Source organism: Polypterus senegalus, chromosome 4 (genome assembly GCF_016835505.1).
Source record: "Polypterus senegalus isolate Bchr_013 chromosome 4, ASM1683550v1, whole genome shotgun sequence".
Classification (NCBI taxonomy): Eukaryota; Metazoa; Chordata; class Cladistia; order Polypteriformes; family Polypteridae; genus Polypterus; species Polypterus senegalus.
In genome coordinates this window covers 236,120,604-236,139,119 of record NC_053157.1, presented here as the reverse complement: position 1 = coordinate 236,139,119, position 18,516 = coordinate 236,120,604, and positions in this window count along the sequence as shown.

The window sequence follows — 18,516 nt, the reverse complement described above, 5'->3', positions numbered from 1 at the left end:
GGGCACTGCGCCTTCTGTGTGAACAGTACGGGCTGTAGGACATGTGGAGGGCAATGAATGGAGGCACCAGACTGTATATGTGGGTGCAGGTGAGAGGCAGCTCTCTCTCCCCACCTCCCCCTTCACTCTCTCTCTCACCCCCCCTCTCTCTCTCTCTCACCCCACCTCCCCCTTCTCTCTCACCCCACCTCCCCCCCTCTCTCTCTCCCCCCCCTCTCTCTCTCACCCCACCTCCCCCTTCTCTCTCTCTCACCCCCTCTCTCTCTCTCTCCTGCCACCTCCCCTTCTCTCTCTCCTGCCACCTCCCCCTTCACTTTCTCTCTCACCCCCCCTTTCTCTCTCTCCTGCCACCTCCCCCTTCACTCTCTCTTTCACCCCACCTCCCCTTCACTCTCTCTCTCACCCCACCTCCCCTTCACTTTCTCTCACCCCTCTCTCTCCCTGCCACCTCACCCCCCTTTCTCTCTCTCCTGCCACCTCCCCTTCTCTCTCTCCTGCCACCTCCCCTTCACTCTCTCTCTCACCCCACATCCCCCTTCACTCTCTCTCTCACCCCCTTCTTTCACTGACCAGACGGTTTAGGTTTAAACTTGTGATGTGCTGTGGTTGTGATCTGATCAATAATGAGTGAAATTCTGTGAGCTCTGTGGGCTTTACTGGAAAACAGACTTTTGACAAAGCTGTGGTCTTATACGATATGCCAAATTTATAGTTTGTTTAAAGTCCGCTTTAAAGATGCATGCAAACTTTTGACTTCAACTGTATTTATTAGGATAATATAATCCCCTCATCAAGAAATGAATTATACTGAATAAAAAACCTCATGTGCCATGGTGGATGGCATCCCTTGGAATTCTCACAACATGTAACCGAAGCATCCCCACGTCCATTTCTCTCTTGACTGATTTTGGTCGATCAGAGAGTGTAGGACCTTTCAAGCAGCAATCCATGACTTCCTGTGTCACCGGGGAATATATCTGAGGTGGCACTCACGAAGGCCAAATTCCCTCCTTCATTCATCAACCTGGGAGACATACTAAAAACACCGGCTGGAGATCTCTGCTCCATCGAGGAGGTCCTCACTTTGTAGGATACATCACTGATGTGCCTGGTGACACTGTGGATACGGTTAGGGTTGGGGGAGGAGTTATCGGACTCAAGGCAAGTAAACCAGGTGACAAAAGCCTGCACTCCAATTGGCTGCCCGGTGGAGCTGCCTAATCGCAGAGCTGTGGAGGTCTACAGCTGGACCCCCATCTTGAAAGATAAGAGAATCATCTGCTTTGGCTTTCAGCTGCTCCCATTAGGGGTTGTCGCAGCAGATCATCTTCTTCCATATTTTTCTGTCCTCTGCATCTTGCTCTGTTACACCCATCACTATATACAGGTGTTGCTCATAAAATTAGAATATCACGACAAAGTTGATTTATTTCAGTAATTCCATTCAGAAAGTGAAACTTGTATATTAGATTCATTCATTACACACAGACTGATGTATTTCAGATGTTTATTTCTTTTAATTTTGAGGATTATAACTGACAACTAATGAAAGTCTCAAATTCAGTATCTCGTAAATTAGAATATTGTGAGAAGGTTCAACATTGAAGACACCTGGTGCCACACTCACTCTAATCAGCTAATTAACTCAAAACACCTGCAAAAGCCTTTAAATGGTCTCTCAGTCTAGTTCTGTAGGCTACACAATCATGGGGAAGACTGCTGACTTGACAGTTGTCCAAAAGACGACCATTGACACCTTGCACAAGGAGGGCAAGACACAAAGGTCATTGCTAAAGAGGCTGGCTGTTCACAGAGCTCTGTGTCCAAGCACATTAATAGAGAGGTGAAGGGAAGGACAAGATGTGGTAGAAAAAAAGTGTACAAGCAATAGGGATAACCGCACCCTGGAGAGGATTGTGAAACAAAACTGTGATGGAGATTCACAAAGAGGGGACTGCAGCTGGAGTCAGAGCTTCAAGAACGTATGCAAGACATGGGCTTCAGCTGTCACAGTCCTTGTGTCAAGCCACTCTTGAACAACAGACAGCGTCAGAAGTGTCTCGACTGGACTGCTGCTGAGTGGTCCAAAGTTATGTTCTCTGATGAAAGTAAATTTTGCATTTCCTTTGGAAATCAAGGTCCCAGAGTCTGGAGGAAGAGAGGAGAGGCACAGAATCCACGTTGCTTGAGGTCCAGTGTAAAGTTTCCACAGTCAGTGATGGTTTGGGGTGCCATGTCATCTGCTGGTGTTGGTCCATTGTGTTTTCTGAGGTCCAAGGTCAACGCAGCCGTCTACCAGGAAGTTTTAGAGCACTTCATGCTTCCTGCTGCTGACGAACTTTATGGAGATGCAGATTTCATTTTCTAACAGGACCTGACACCTGCACACAGTGCCAAAGCTACCAGTACCTGGTTTAAGGACCATGGTATCCCTGTTCTTGATTGGCCAGCAAACTCGCCTGACCTTAACCCCATAGAAAATCTATGGGTATTGTGAAGAGGAAGATGCAATACGCCAGACCCAACAATTCAGAAGAGCTGAAGGCCACCATCAGAGCAACATGGGCTCTCATAACACCTGAGCAGTGCCACAGACTGGTCGACTCCATGCCACGCCGCATTGCTGCAGTAATCCAGGCCAACTAAATATTGAGTGCTGTACACGCTCAGACTTTTCATGTTCATACCTTTCAGTTGGCCAACATTTCTAAAAATCCTTTTTTTTACATTGGTCTTAATTGATATTCTAATTATGCGAGATACTGAATTTGGGACTTTCATTAGTTGTCAGTTATAATCATCAAAATTAAAAGAAATAAATCAGTCTGTGTGTAATAAATGAATCAAATATACAAGTTTCACTTTTTGAAATAAATCAACTTTTTCATGATATTCGAATTTTATGACCAGCACCTGTATTCTCTGCAGTCATTAAAGATGCCCAGGTATCCTTTAGTGAAGAGCAGGATGTGTACACCCCAATGTCCAGGCTGAATTAGATATTCTGGACTCTTAATCTTCTCCTGTCTAAATTGGACTATCTCCGTCACTCCTTCACATTGGCTACATTAGTCATTCTAGACCCATAATCATCCTGTCTCTATTGGGCTGTCACCCCTTCACCTCCTAACATCTCACATGCACTGAGTGAATTGATGTAAAAATGGCTGCTGTCGCCTCATTCAGGTGGATACAACTCATTGGTGGTGGTTAAAAATGGCTCCTCACGCACTGAATCACCTTGAGTAGTGGGAAAAGTGCTATTTAAATGTAAAGAATTAATAATAAATAGTAATTATTATTAACAAACACTCCTAGTGGGTTTGGCATAAAAAGGAGGATGGCTGTACTGAAAACAACCTGATCCTGACTGTCAGGTATGGTGGACGTTCTTTTTCCTCCAAATGACCCTGAAAACCTTGTCAGTGGACATGGGACAATAGACTCTGTGAAATTCCAAGAGAGTTTAAGCATAACTCTGGCTGCCTCCACCAAGACACTTAAACTGGGTCCTTGGTACACCTCCCACCAGGTCAAGGATTCCGTACGGGTGTCCAAATCAACACATGGAAAATGGCCAAAGGAACACAAAATCAAGTCCTCTCAGTCCCCAGACCTGAACTCCATTGGAAACCTGTGGGGTGAGCTGAAGAGGGGAAGACACAAGAGAGGAAGGACCTCAGGCACTGTGAGGTCTGGAGAGCATCTGTAAAGAGGGGTGGTCTCCGATCCCCCACTTGATATTCTCCAACCTTATAGGAGTTGACTCCGGGCTGTCCTATTGGCAAAAGTATGAAATACAGGGGTGCTGATAATCGTGGCGCGGGTGGTTTTATTAAACATGAATTATTTCTTGAGGAGGATCAATTAAATTTCCCTCCGTTAAAGTTTAAATTTTATCATTTTTCCAGTGTGAAATGAAGGGAACTCACCAAAAGGGGATGTGTTTTTATATAACCCTTTAACAGGGGCGCCAATAACTGTGGAGGGGGACTGTGTGATCAGAGGCAACTTAAACTGAACGCTCTATGAAACAAAACATCAAATTGTAAATCACATAGCACATTATAGAGATCTCCAAAATCTCTGGAAAAAACTGAATAAATAAATTGTAGGTACTTAAAAATCTCATTTTTGACCAGAATCAGACATACTGTACACTATAGATATCTCAGTTTCACATTGTTTCTAGTCAACACTACATCTTAAAATCTGTAAAATATAAATGTGACTTATAGAGCCTATTACAAGCATCTCAACGGACCTTTCATGTTTAATCATTTTATGACATTCAGTCCCCGTTGATCTAATGACACTCACGTTATTATGTTTGAGAATTTATGAAATGTAAATTTGACTCATCAGAGCCTATTCAAAAGTACCATAATGGACCTTTCATGTTTTAGCAGAATTGTCCCAGTGGAGTTTGTTGGGCTTCTCTGATGCTGATCATCAGACAAAAACTTTCAAATGTCAAAATTCAAAGAGATTTCCACAAATTGATCTGCATTGATTACAATTATTGATCAACACCAGAAAATCATCATCATCATCATCATCAGTTTGAAACTGAAACTCAAGAACTTTGGTGTCTTCCATCTATTAGATACAAAACAGTTCAGGGTTTGATATTTCAATATCACTTAAAGACAGCACAGTCAGCAACTCAATGTGGGTAGTTTGTAGACTTCTAGTTTTTATAATGCCAATAATTTGCAATTAATAAAATATGTATTTAAATAATAATTACCTCAAAATTTAAACTTTCAGACAGACACTTTAACTCTTTCAGAACATCTGCAGCTTTTTGGTTTAGTGCATTCAATTTCTGATGATCATATTCCTCCTGTTTTGATGAAAAGGAAAATTTTTTTAATATTAAAACATATCTACCTATTTATGTATGTATTTATTTTAAGAAATATCTACCTGTCTATCTACCATATTGTGCCTTTCATAGATTCTATCCATCTATCTATTATATAGTGCCTTTCATAGATATCTACCTATTAATTATATAGTGCCTTTCATAGATTTTATCTATCTAGCTATTATATAGTGTCTATCTATAGATTCATCTATCCATCTATAATATGCCTTTCATAGATTTTATCTATCTAGTGTCTATCTTTTCATCTATCCATCTATGATATAGTGCCTTTCATAAAGTGCCTTTCTTAGAATCTATGAAAGGCACTATATTATAGATGGATAGATGAATCTATAGATAGACACTATATAATAGCTGGATAGATAAAATCTATGAAAGGCACTATATAATTAATAGGTAGATAATCTATAAAAGGCACTATATAATAGAATCTACGAAAGGCACTATCTATCATATAGTGCCTTTAAAAGATTATATCTATATATTATATAGTGCCTTTCATATATTCTATCTATCCATTATATAGTGCCTTTCATCGATTCTATCTATCTATCTTATAATACCTTTGGGCTACTTCCGTGTTACTTTACCTTTTATTCTTGCATCTGCAGAGTCCGATTTGTTCAACCTTACTTTTTAATAATTATTCAATATATTATTCACTAGCCCCACGGCTTCACCAGACATAGTAATAACACAGGACAAACTTTAAAAATTAATAGACGTTGGCACTTCTGGCAGCTCTGACAGGAGAGCATTCCCCGCATGGGGAGAAAAGCAAGCTCCATGCATGGTCGCGATATCTGTGGCAATCAGCAGCTACCCTCTAAAACACACAGAGCGCTGATCTCTCTCTCAAAACATGTCAAACGTTACTCCTTAACAATCTCTAGGTGATAATGTCTGCTGAACAAACAGGTATCGCTAGCTAAGTGGAGGCGAGGTGCACTCCATCACGTGGCGACAGGTACAGCGACTCGAATGGAGGCTGGTGAGTGAATGAGGAAGGCTCCGCCCCCTTCTCTCTGCCCACAGCCACTCTGTTGGATTTGCATAGATACATCAGTACCGCAAGCGAACTCTGGTACTTAGCGCGATGAGAGAAGTCGCAAAATCAACTGGAAAGTTCAAGCAAATTATAGAAAACAGACAGATCTAAATCCGTCAAGTAGTTGTCTCGTGAAAAGCGGAATGCGCTTGGACCACAAAATTTTGAAAACCGTTTCTTAGCAAGCACCTATGGGCCAAGGGTAACCTCCATTCCAAATGTCAAGACTCAAGTCCTTGTGGTTCGCGAGATTTCATGATGAACGAGTCAGTGGTATGTGGCTTTATATACATACTGTAGATTTGATTTGTTGTTGTTGGTTCTTTAATGTACAGAATATAAAAATTGAATCATTGTCTTCTGGTTTACTTCTCAAATATCCATCTCCATATGTGAGTATTTTATTTTTTTGTTTTTGTAGCCCAGACAGTCTGCTCCATCCACGGGTCCCGTTAATGGTAGCACATTTTATGTACTTTAGATGGCCAGAGGGGAGCTGGATGGTTTTTCGGCCTTGGAAATCCACGGGTTTATGTTCTCCAACATCCTGCCGACTTGCCATTGCCATCTGTTTGGTCCTGCTGGCCATCTGACTGTACTTAAGTTATTTAGCAGGATATTAAATGTTCTCTACCCTATTCTTTAGTTTTTATACTTTGTTTCGTAACTCTGTTTAGCCATCCTGATGATCAAGCACTTTGAGATGCCTACATGAAGACATGCCGTTGTTCTAACTTCACGTCGTATGATGGTGTCTCCTGTAAGCCCAATCACACGACTCTTGGCTCAGTAAAGTCACTAAAGAACTAAAGTTCTGCTCCTCCATTCCTGCATCCTTTTCCCCTAAAAAACTCTTCACATGCTGCGAATGTCCTGAAGTCACATATCCAGTTGACACAGTTTCCATTCTTCTGGCCTCCCCTCTGATAGCCCATCTGTTCCTCATATTCTCTAACCCTTTCACCTTTCTGGTCTTTTCTTTGGCAGACATTGTTCTCTTCTGCAAAGTCAGCTCGAGATGTGTGTGCGCGCGAAACCTCTGGCCTCTCCACCATGTTAATCCTGGAAATCCTCTCCTGCTCTTTGGTGTCTCTGCTGCTAGGATTAATGGTGCCAACCAGCTCAGATATTTCAAAGTGGTGGTCCTGTGGGCATCTTGTTCAGACTCACTTCATTCATTCATTGATCTGGTGTATAGCGAGCGGCGCCTCCTCTCATCTGTGACTCCCCTCTGCTTCTTCAGGTAGTGGAATGGCGGGTGGCTGTTTTTTAAGATCTTGTCGATGCTCTCATGGTCCTGACTGATTTGATAACTAGAAGTGCCAAGTGGAATATACAAGAATCCCGACCCGGAGACGGCAAGGTTCCTCACCCGGATGGGAAGCCCCAAGTGGATGGACAGGAGTCCCGGCCTAATGTGTTTTCAATTTGTCTCCTGCCCGGGATGCCCGTCCATCCTGTTTGGACTCTCACATAACCTAATGAAGCTCCTTTTAATTTTACTTCCTCATCATTTTCTTTATTCTACTCACCATCATCTGCTCCTGTATCTTCTTCTGTTCTTTGATGGACTTTGTTGTCTCAGTCAGAATTGCAACTTTTGCTTCCTGTTTGGAAACACAAGGAGACACGCAATAACAGAGGATGATGAACAGATTCAAGATGGGGTTGGGGTTGGGGGGTCTGGCTGACATGTCAGCTCCTGATAGTTAGGTTTGGAGAAGATCTCACCATGGGGGATGAGGAAATCAGAAATCAAAACGAATGTCACAGGGTGTTGTGCAAACTTCTGTTAAGATGGCAAACAAGGTGTGGCACTCAATGTCCAATAACAATTCCTTACATTTATGGAGCACTTTGAGTGAATGGGGAAACACTGTAACCACCACCAAGGAGTAGCACCCACCTGGATGATGGGATGGCAGCCAATAATGCGCCAGTAGGCTCACCACACCATTAGCTATTAGGTTGTGAAGGAGTGAAAGAGACAGAGAGATATAGCCAGATCAGAGACCGGGCAGGATTAGAGTGCCATGGATGGAAATTTAGCCGGGACATCATTTTGGTGTTGCGCAATTGCACAGTGAAAAAAGGGAAAGGAACCCCAAGCACAATATTTGAGGCCTCAGATGACTTTCCCCAAGGTGGTCTCAGACCTTCATCAGCTCATTAGTTCTATGGCTTTTTCACAGTCATCATCAAGAAACCCCCCAGTGATGCGAATGTCACAGCTGTAGAAATTCTCAGACCCCTCAAACCAACAATCCACAGCCATGGGCTCCTCTAAGCGGCTGCCAGGCACTCTGACAAATCAGAAGAACCGAGGCTCACAAAGCAGGAGAAGGAAACAAGAAGACAGTGTGGCGGCCGGCCGGGACACCCCTTCTATTTATGTTCCGGGGGAGCAGCCAGGGGCTCCTCAGTACCTCCCCCAGGAAGCTTGGTGGTAGCCTCCCTGGTTCATGATGGTGCCTCAGCTTCCTGCAGGGTTTCATGGGAGTTGGAGTTCTCCCCAACCCTGTGGGGATCTGGGGTGGCCACCAGGGTGGGCTGCAGGGATCCCGGAGCACTTCCGGGAGGGCTATAAAAAGGGACTACCTCCCTTCCAAGGGGAGCCAGAATTGAGAGGAAGAGGACGAGGTTTCCTGGGAGGAGTGGTGGTACCAAGGTGGAGGACTGTGTGTACTGTTTGAACTGGTTGAGTGCTTCTGGGCCTGTGTAGTACCTGTGGGTCATGGGGAAGACGTGTGCCGGCAGGGGAAGAAAAATAAAAAGTCTTTGTGTGTTGACACAAGCCTCTGGGTCAGTCTGTGCCAGGTCGGGCGCAATATAGCGCCTTTATCACAACAGCAAAGTGTTTTAAGAAATGAAGAAATGGCAGTGAGCAGAAACGGTGGAGGTCAAGTGGAGGTCTATAAGACAAATAAGACTTTCTGACAGAACTGCTCATGGGATTGCTAGAAAGACAAATCAATACTGCCAAAGACCTTCGTGAAGGTTTAGCAGACTCTAGAGTGGTGGTCTGCTGTTCTACTGGGCAGCGACACCTCCACAAATATAACCCTCATATGGTAGGGTCAGCAGAAGAAAACCTTTGCTGTGTCTGAACCACAAAAGTCAGAGCACTGAAGTTAGCAAATGAACATCTAAACGTGAAGATTTAGCAGACCCTGGAGTGGTGGTCCGCTGTTCTACTGGGCAGCGACTCCTCAAAGATGACCTCCATGGTGGAGTCGGCAGAAGAAAACCTTTGCTGCGTCTGGGCCACAAAATTCAGCACCTGGAGTGTGCAGCTGAACATCTAAACCAGCCTGATGCATTCTGGGAACACAGCCTGTGGACTGATACTGTGAAACCACTGCAAAGTCAGCTCGAGACGTGCGTGCGCGAAACCTCTGGGCTCTCCACCATGTTGTCACAGTTTCTACTCTTCTGGCCTCCCCTCTAATAGCCCATCTGCTCCTCATATTCTCCTACTCTTTCATCTTTCTCTTTTCTCTGGTCTTTCTCCGGCAGACATTGGTCTCTTCTGAGACGTGCGTGAGCGAAACCTCTGGAAATCCTCGCCTGCTCTTTGGTGTCTCTGCTGCTAGGATTGATGGTGCCAACCAGCTCAGACATTTCAAAGTGGTGGTCCTGTGGGCATCTTGTTCAGACTCACTCAATGTTAATTCATTTATCTGGTGTACAGCGACACCACCAAGTGGATGGACGGGCATCCCGACCAGATGCGTTTTCAGGTCGTCTCCTGCCCGGGATGCCCGCCCGTCCGTCCCGTTTGGACCCTGACATAACCTAACGAAGCTCCTGCTGCACCTCTTACTTTTCATGCATTTCCTCATCATTTCCGTTATTCTACTCACCATCTGATCCTGTATCTTCATCTGTTCGTCATACCACTTTCTCATATCAGCCAGTGTTGGTACTTTCTGTTTGGAAACACAAGGGGACACGCGTGTGCTTTATCACCATTTCTCACTTCCTACTTCCCTTTCTGAACTTCCCCCACTTTTCTAGAACAGACATTTCAGTGACAGCTTGACTTTTCCTCGTAATGTTTCTCTTCACGTTGGCGCAGTGTGTGGCGCACACACCATGTGGATTTGGAAAACAGTTGGGAATAACAGAGGAAGATGAACAGATTCAAGATGGAGTTGGGGTTGGGGGACTGGCTGACATGTCAGCTCCTAAAAAGTCAGGTTTGGAGAAGATCTCACCAAGGAGGACGAGGAACTTAGAAATCATAACAAATGTCACGGGTGTTCTGCAAACCTGTTAACATGGCAGGCAAGGCGTGGCACTCCATGTCTGATAACAATTCCTTACATTTATAGAGCTCTTTTAGTGAAGGGGAAACCACTGTAACCACCACCAATGAGTAGCACCCACACGGATGATGAATGGGATGGCAGCCATTATTGTGTCAGTAAGCTCACCACACCATTAGCTATTAGGTTATGAAGGGCTGAGAGAGACAGAGGGATAGCCAATCAGAACCTGGGGATGATTAGGGGGGGCAGAATAACAAAGCCATGGATGGAAATGTAGCCGGGACATCAAGATACCCCCCCTGGTCTTTTCAAAAAAGACCCCCAGGGATCTGAATGTTCTGAAGGACGGCGCCATATTTATAGCACTGTGTCCCCCGACATTTGGGATCCACAAACATACCACACAGTTGGCGGCCCCTGCTGGTCTCACCCACACCTCTTCTAGCAGCTTTCCCATCCAAGTTCTGGCCGGACCTGAACATGCGGAGCTTCAGGTGGATGAAACACATTTGTGCTATGGCTACCAAACAAGTTAATCATCTTAAAATTGCACATCAGGAGCATCGGTCCAGATTCAAGTCATCCTAAACGAATCGGGGGCCTGGACCCTAAGCGGTGTACCTTTGGCCCCATATAGGTCATATTGTCGGACTCTCCTGAACTGAAGACCATTTTGGGAGAAGAACTTTGCTTATCTGCTACTTACGGTCATTCCTGCTTTGGTGTCACAGCAGACGGAGTCACACCTTGAAGTGGCAAACTCAATGATTTCTGGCAAGACTTTGCTTATGTGGCATGAAAACATTTGGGATGCCCTTGCTTAAAATGTCTCTTACTGTCATTAGGGCCTGTTTTCTGATCTCTCTTTCCTTTTGGGAGAAGACCTTTGCTTCTCTGCCACATACGGTCATTCCTGCTCGTTTAATGGTAGGGTTTGGTGTTACAGCAGACGGAGTCACACGTTGGAGTGGCAAACAATGACCTCTGACAAGACTTTGCCTTTGGTGACATGAAAACATTTGGGACACCCGTTGCTTAAAATGTCTTGTTACTGTTAATTGACCAGCAAGATGATGATGAGCTGATCAACACAAGGCATCAACTTCAAGATTTCACATTTCTCTTTATCATTTTATACAAGGTTAGTTTGCTGTTACTGTGTTGCACAATTGTACAGTGAAACAAAGGTAAGGAGCACCAAGCACAGGTTTGGGCACCCCAAGATATTTCAAGCCTCAGATAACTTTTCCCCAAGGTGGTCTCAGACCTTCATTAGCTCATCATTACTCTCCTGAATGCAGACCATTTTGGGAGAAGACCTTTGCTTCTCTATCACGTACTGCTCCTTTAATGGCCGTGATTGGTGCCTCCGTAGAGATGGGTTATCAGGTCACCTCTGATGGACACCTGTGTTATATGATGGGAGTCCAGGCATGGCAGATCCTGGTCCAAGCTGGAAGTTCATAATGTGGGATTCAAGTGGCGAGTTTTGTGCAGCAACTGGTAAATTGGCTTTCTTGACAGGCCTAGCAGAATGGGGCAATGCCCACTTTGTCTTACAATGGCAAACAATAAAAAAACTAAACTCTATATACAGTGGCATACAAAAGTCTGAGCCCCCTCACTTAACAATGCGTTACGGTCATAAGGTCATCTTTTTCAGACTCTCCTTCCTTTTTGGAAAAGACCTTTGCTTATCTGCCACTTACGGTCATTCCTGCTCCTTTAATGACACTCTTTGGTGTCACAGCAGATGGAGTCACACATTGGAGTGGCAAACTCAATGATTTCTGACAAGACTTTGCTTATGGTGGCATGAAAACGTTTAGGCCCCCCCATTGCTTAAAATGTCTGATACTGTGAATTGACCCGTGAGACGAAGAAGGTGAGCTGATCACCACAAGGCATCAACTTCAAGATGTCACATTTCTCTTCATCATTTTATACAGGATTAATGTGTTGTTTTTGTGTTGCACAATTGTACAGTGAAAACAAGGAACGGAGCAGCATGCAAAAGTTTGGGTCGGTCCCAATCATGGACCCCATGATAACCAGAGGTGACTGTGCAGACCTATAAATACATGGGAGTGCAGCTGGACGATAAACTGGACTGGACTGCCAATACTGATGCTCTGTGCAAGAGAGGACAGAGCCGACTATACTTCATTAGAAGACTTGACGTCCTTCAACATCTGCAATAAGATGCTGCAGATGTTCTACCAGACGGTTGTGGTGAGCGCCCTCTTCTACGCGGTGGTGTGCTGGGGAGGCACCATAAAGAAAAGGGACGCCTCACGCCTGGACAAACTGGTGAGGAAGGCAGGCTCTATTGTAGGCACGGAGCTGGACAGTTTGACATCCGTGGCAGAGCGACGGGCGCTGAGCAGAATCCTGTCAATCATGGAGAATCCACTGAGCAGGATCATCTCCAGACAGAGGAGCAGCTTCAGCGACAGACTGACTGAGGAGATCGCTCCTCCCCCCCACACTATGGGACTTTTCACTTCCACCCGGCGGGGTAAACGTGAACATTAAACAAAGTTATTGTCTGTTTTACTTGCATTTTTGTCAGTCTTTAATTTAATATTGTTCTTTATCAGTACTAGGGGGGTTCGCTTCACTCGCCATCTCCCGTTTTCGTTTTTCCCCATACGCACTTTCAAGATTTTTTTTCTTTCTTTGAATTGTTGCTATTTCATTAGTTTCACTTTTATTTTAGAACTTCTGTAAAAACAATATTTGGAATCTTTCGTGCCCCAATATGCTGAATCTTTTAAATGGGGTCTGTGAGACTTTAATGTGTTTAATGACTTTTGTACCATAATGTAGGAAAGGTTTCTCTGTTTGGAGTTTCAGCACAAACAAAACGATCCACATCATTAGCAGTTAATAATTGTTTTTGCAAAGTAACCAATAAATGCATGCGAGTTAAACCCCGTTTTTGAAATTCTGTGATTAAAACTTAATTTCCTTTTGTTTTTGTCAATGCGATCTGTGCTATCTTTTTTTTTTTTTGATACTGTAGTGACTGACGTAATAAAGTGTCACAAAAGTTCTACTTTAACAATCGGCGACTGCGTAACCCCAAACACAACTTTCTAGCGCGCTCGCCAACCCCTCCTCCCACGGGTCTCGCCTCCCCCTTACCGCATCAATCAGCACCCAGCTATCAGTCTACCGTGCTGTACTGCGCCCTCCCTCGATCGGACGTAACAGTCACTTAAAACAAAAAAGGCTTCAGCTTGGCTGGGACGCTAAAATACGTTCGACTGTAACCGCTTTCATATTCTGTACCTTTCTCTGCATATGCATCTCTTTTCTCCGCACTGCGCTTTCTTCTTTGCTGAGAGCGTGACTTACATGACTGAATGTTTTGCTGCCAGTCCGAGCTCTTAATTGATGAGAAGGGCGTGTCTTGCAAGACTCTTATGTTCCACGTCCCCGCGAGACTGCCCTGGGACGATCTCTTGGCACCAAGTCTCGTGTTTAGGGTTCCCGCGAGACGCTCCGTGGCCCGTCTTTGTTGTCTCGCGGGTCTTTAAAATGTCTTTCGAGAACTTCCGTGAAGTTCACGCCTGGCTTTTACATGGCTTTACATTTATATATATATATATATATATAGAGAGAGAGAGAGAGAGAGAGAGAGAGAGAGATGCTGCTGCTGGAGTATGTGAATTTCCCCTTGAGATTAATAAAGTACCTATCTATCTATCATTACGGATGCGTATTAAAAAAAATACAGACACAGTGAAGGAAAAAAGTGTTGGTCGAGAATAAAGTCGATATGTTGACTTTATTCTATTAGTTTATTTTGTCATTAAAAATAGAACATTGTAAACTAAACTTCATCTTAAAATGAATGTTCACTTTACTAGATTTTCTCAAACCATAAGTTAGTGTAACACATTAAATGCTTTATATCATGTTAATCGTACGTGCTTCTTAAACGAATTTCCTCGTGCACCGAGAGGAGGCGCTGTTAGCGATCACTACACAGAATCCATTCACTTTATCATATTTCTGCTCTCTGAACATTTAGATTTCCAAGATAAATAACCGATTATATTTTTTATGATGAAATTCATTAACGCATGTGTTAAACATGCACCGTGGCGTGGAGGTTGCGCTGGTGCCTTGCAGTAAAAGGTGTTCCCTGCCTTGAGTTTGCATGTTTTTCAGGTGGGTTTACTCAACGTGCTTCAGTTTCCTTTCAAAGTCATGTAGGATGAGTGGTTTTGTTCTGCTGTTGACCCCTAGTGTGTACAGTATGCGTGAGCTCCTATTCACCCTGCGATGAGCTGGCGTCCCGTCCAGGATTTGTTCCTGCCTCGCACACGATGGGATGTGCACAACCCTGAATGGATGTCATAATTAAACATGTATAACGAAGATTTTTGTAAAAGTTCTGAACACTCCGTGGTCTAAGTTTATAACTTACTTTCACAAAGACGTTTACCGTGCGGTGACTGGTTATGTGGAGAAAGAAACAGGAATGATAGGAACTGAGGGGTTTGGTACGTCAGATAGAGAACAGCACTCATGAAATAAAGAAAACCTGCTCAGAAGAACATCCATTGAATTCTGTGTTCGTGTCTCCGATTACCAGCTCACAAACCCAACATTTACACCAGTGCGACGCCCATTCATACATCCAGCTTTGTGGAGCCTCGTCACACCGGTCATAAAGGTTCTCTACACTGAATGTACACCTGAGGGGCGGTGGTTTAGCTAAGAGATCTTGCCAGGCGGGCGGGGCGGGGCTTCAATTCGCCGCCCTCCAACATATCTGAATATGTTAACCTGTTTAAATAGAAAATTAAAATGACGTATAGAGAAAAATCAAGATACATTTTGCATAGATTTATTCAAATATAAAGAAACCGCAATAATTTCACATATAATTATAAAGTATCAACTTGACAAGAATATCGTATACACGCACTGATAAGCCGTATTCTAATCAGTAGTACGCTGAGAAAACCCGAAGCAGTGTAGTGTACAAGTACTTGCTAGGTGGGGATGTTTTCTGCGCAGAGCAAGAATGCATTCGGATTGATAACGAAACGAAATTATTAATTGTAAATTAGTTGTTTATCTTCCACGAAATTATTATCGGTGTAATGTTTATTTTTGTTATTGCCTCATGCATTTACATGTCAACTGCTGTGTCTGATGCCGTCACAGAAGGACAGTCTGAAAATGATTTTTGAAGCATTTGTGGGTAAAAATCAGAGAAATTTAACTTTTTCGCATTCGTGAGTGATATTTTTCCGAGCCCTGCTGCTTACACATGAATTGTACCGAGTCTTTTGGCCAATAATGCCGTCCCCAAAAACGTACCGCCCCCTCCTAGCTACGCCACTGGACCTGGGCACCCCTTACTGTGAGGAAGCAGCACTAACGCCATGCACGCCACCGTGCATGTTTAATACATGCATTAATGCATTTCGTCATGAAAATGATATCAAATATTTATCTTCGCATTCTAAAATGTTCAGAGAGCAGGAATATCAGGAAGTGAATGGATTCTTTGCGACGATCACTGTCTGCGCCACTTCAGTGCAAACGCGTAGCGATTAACAACCGGGTCGGGGAATACACTGCATTAACTTATGACGGGGTTTGAGAAAATCTAGTAAAGTGAATATTCATTTTAAGACGAAGTTTAATTTAAAACGTCCTACTTTAATGACAATACGAGAATACATCAACATGTCGACTTTAATCTGTTTAAAAGCCAAATACCACTGACTCACTCATCACGAAATCTCCCGAACCATGAGGACTTGGGATGTGAAATTTGGAATGGATGGTTACCCTCGGCCCATAGGTGCTCCCTAAGAATAGGTTTTAAAAATGTCGTGGTGCAAGCGCGTTCTGTCTGTATGTCTGTCCGCTTTTCGCGAAAGAATTATTTAACGGATTTAGATCTGGTTGTTTTCTATATTTTGCTTGAACTTTCCGGTTGATTTTGTGACTTCTGTCATCGCGCTATGTACCAGAGTTCGCTTGAGGTCCCGAAGTATTTATGCATATCTACGAGAGTGACTGTGGGCCGAGAGCGCGCCGGCCTCTGTTCAAGTCGCTGTACGTCTCGCCACGTGTTGGAGTGCACCTCTCCTCCGCTAACGATACCGGTTTGTACAGCAGACGTTAGTTATCACAATGTTAAGGAGTAACGTTTTTTTGAGAGAGAGAGAGAGAGAGAGAGAGAGAGACCAGAGCTCCGTGTCTTTTAGAGGGTAGATGCCGATTGCCAGAGATATCACGGCCATGTGCTTCTCTCTCCAGACCGGGGACGCTTTCCCGTCAGAGCTGAACACGATCAGATACAGTGCTAACGTCTATTGATTTTTAAAGTTTGTCCTATGTCACTACTATGTATCCGCTAGTCTCATCATAAACGGAGAGAATAAAGTCCAACATGTCGACTTTATTCTCGACATACACTTTTTTTCTTCACTGTGTCCGTATTTTTTATTTTTTCTCTGTGGCGGTGGCCCGAATACGCTTCCGTATATTTTAGAGTAAAACGTGGTGCCATGGAACAAATGAAAGTATAAGGAAGTAGTAACAGGTGGAAGTTATGGAGTGAGTGTAATACAGAAAGAGAAGAGTGGGAGACAACGAGAACACCACGGAGAACAGAGGTGTGACACACACACACGCACAAGGTCTCAGCAGCAAGGGACATGACTTGAACAAAGATATTCATTTAGACTGGGAGATCAACAGAAAGACAGACTCACTTGCATAAGGAGCTCCTCAAACCGCGATGATTCAGAAAACTGCATGGTGAAAACAGGCGCTATAAATAAAAAGAAACGAAGGAAAAGTGTGGCTTAGAAACTGTTCGGTGCACACTGATTAACAAAACTGGTTGGGTCAAATATCACACAAAGTGATGCGCAGGTAACAATAAACAAATTCCTGAAGACCCTTAAAAAGCCCCACTCCATACCCAGCACACCCGCTCTGTGTTTTAAAAGACAATAATTGTAGACTTACGAGCTCTCGCTTTCTTTCTTGACTTTCTCCGTAGACTGGCGGGCTCACAACTTTATTTCTTGGCTGTACCTCTTCAGTTCCTCTTTAAAAAGCCAGGCTAGCCGAGAGACCTCAGAGAAGCTTAAGATCCTGATAAGAATGAGTAAACAGGAACGTGCGGAGTGTCTTTAAAGGGTTTAGTCATCAAGCGCCTTGGGGGTGAGGTGGGAGGTGGGGAGGGTCTAGAAATTTCTGTCCTGCTGAAATTGACTTTGTGTCCAAACAGAACTTTAACAGAGTTTGACATTCCACAGGGGGCTGCACGGTGGCGCAGTGTTAGCGCTTCCCGGGTCCTCCCTGCGTGGAGTTTGCATGTTCTCCCCGTGTCGGCGTGGGTTTCCTCCGGGTACTCCAGTTTCCTCCCACAGTCCAAAGCCATACAGGTTAGATGCATCGGCGATTCTAAATTGTCCCTAGCTGTGTGTTGTGTGTGTTTGCGCCCTGCCCAGGGTTTGTTTCCTGCCTTGCGCCCTGTGTTGGCTGGGATTGGCTCCAGTGGACCCCCGTGACCCTGTCGTTAGGATATAGCGGGTTAGATGATGGATGGATGGATGGACTTTCCAGAGGCTTCAGTCCTCTGTGAAGGTAAAGCTGTGGACCTCCAGAAGCCATCATTGGCATTTTTGTCACAGGGCCTGCCTTCTTAGCAATGAGTGGCTGTGTGTTGATGCTGCTCAGTCTGTCGTGGTGAAAGCAGGCACTAATATATTTATATATATATATATATATATATATATATATATTTATATATATATATATATATATAAAGCGTGTATAGACGGTATAGAGTTGTAGTCTGATATGCTCCTTAAATGTCAATGAAAGCCTAGAAACATGAGGACAGGGGTCTCTAATAGCATCCAGGGTCAGGAAATTTAAAGATGTATACAGTCGTGTGAAAAAGTAAGTGCACCCCAATGTTTTTCTTCTGTGGATTTGATCTATAGATAAAGGTAATATATACTAATACACTCCTGGCTACATTTCAAATATGTAATCCAATGTATAATTTAAATACACAATTGCAATTTTCACAAATTGAAAAAGTAAATACACCCCTATATTTATCACCACCTCCAAACCCTCAATTAAGAATCAGGTGTGATTTCACAATGGAAAGTCCTGTCATTAGCTGTTCTCATATTTACTCTGACTCAAATATTTAGTTTATTCTTAAACTGGGGGTGTTATCACTATGTCATGATAGCTATTGGTTTGATATGCATTGGAGTCTAAGAAGGGATGTCAACAGATCTCCA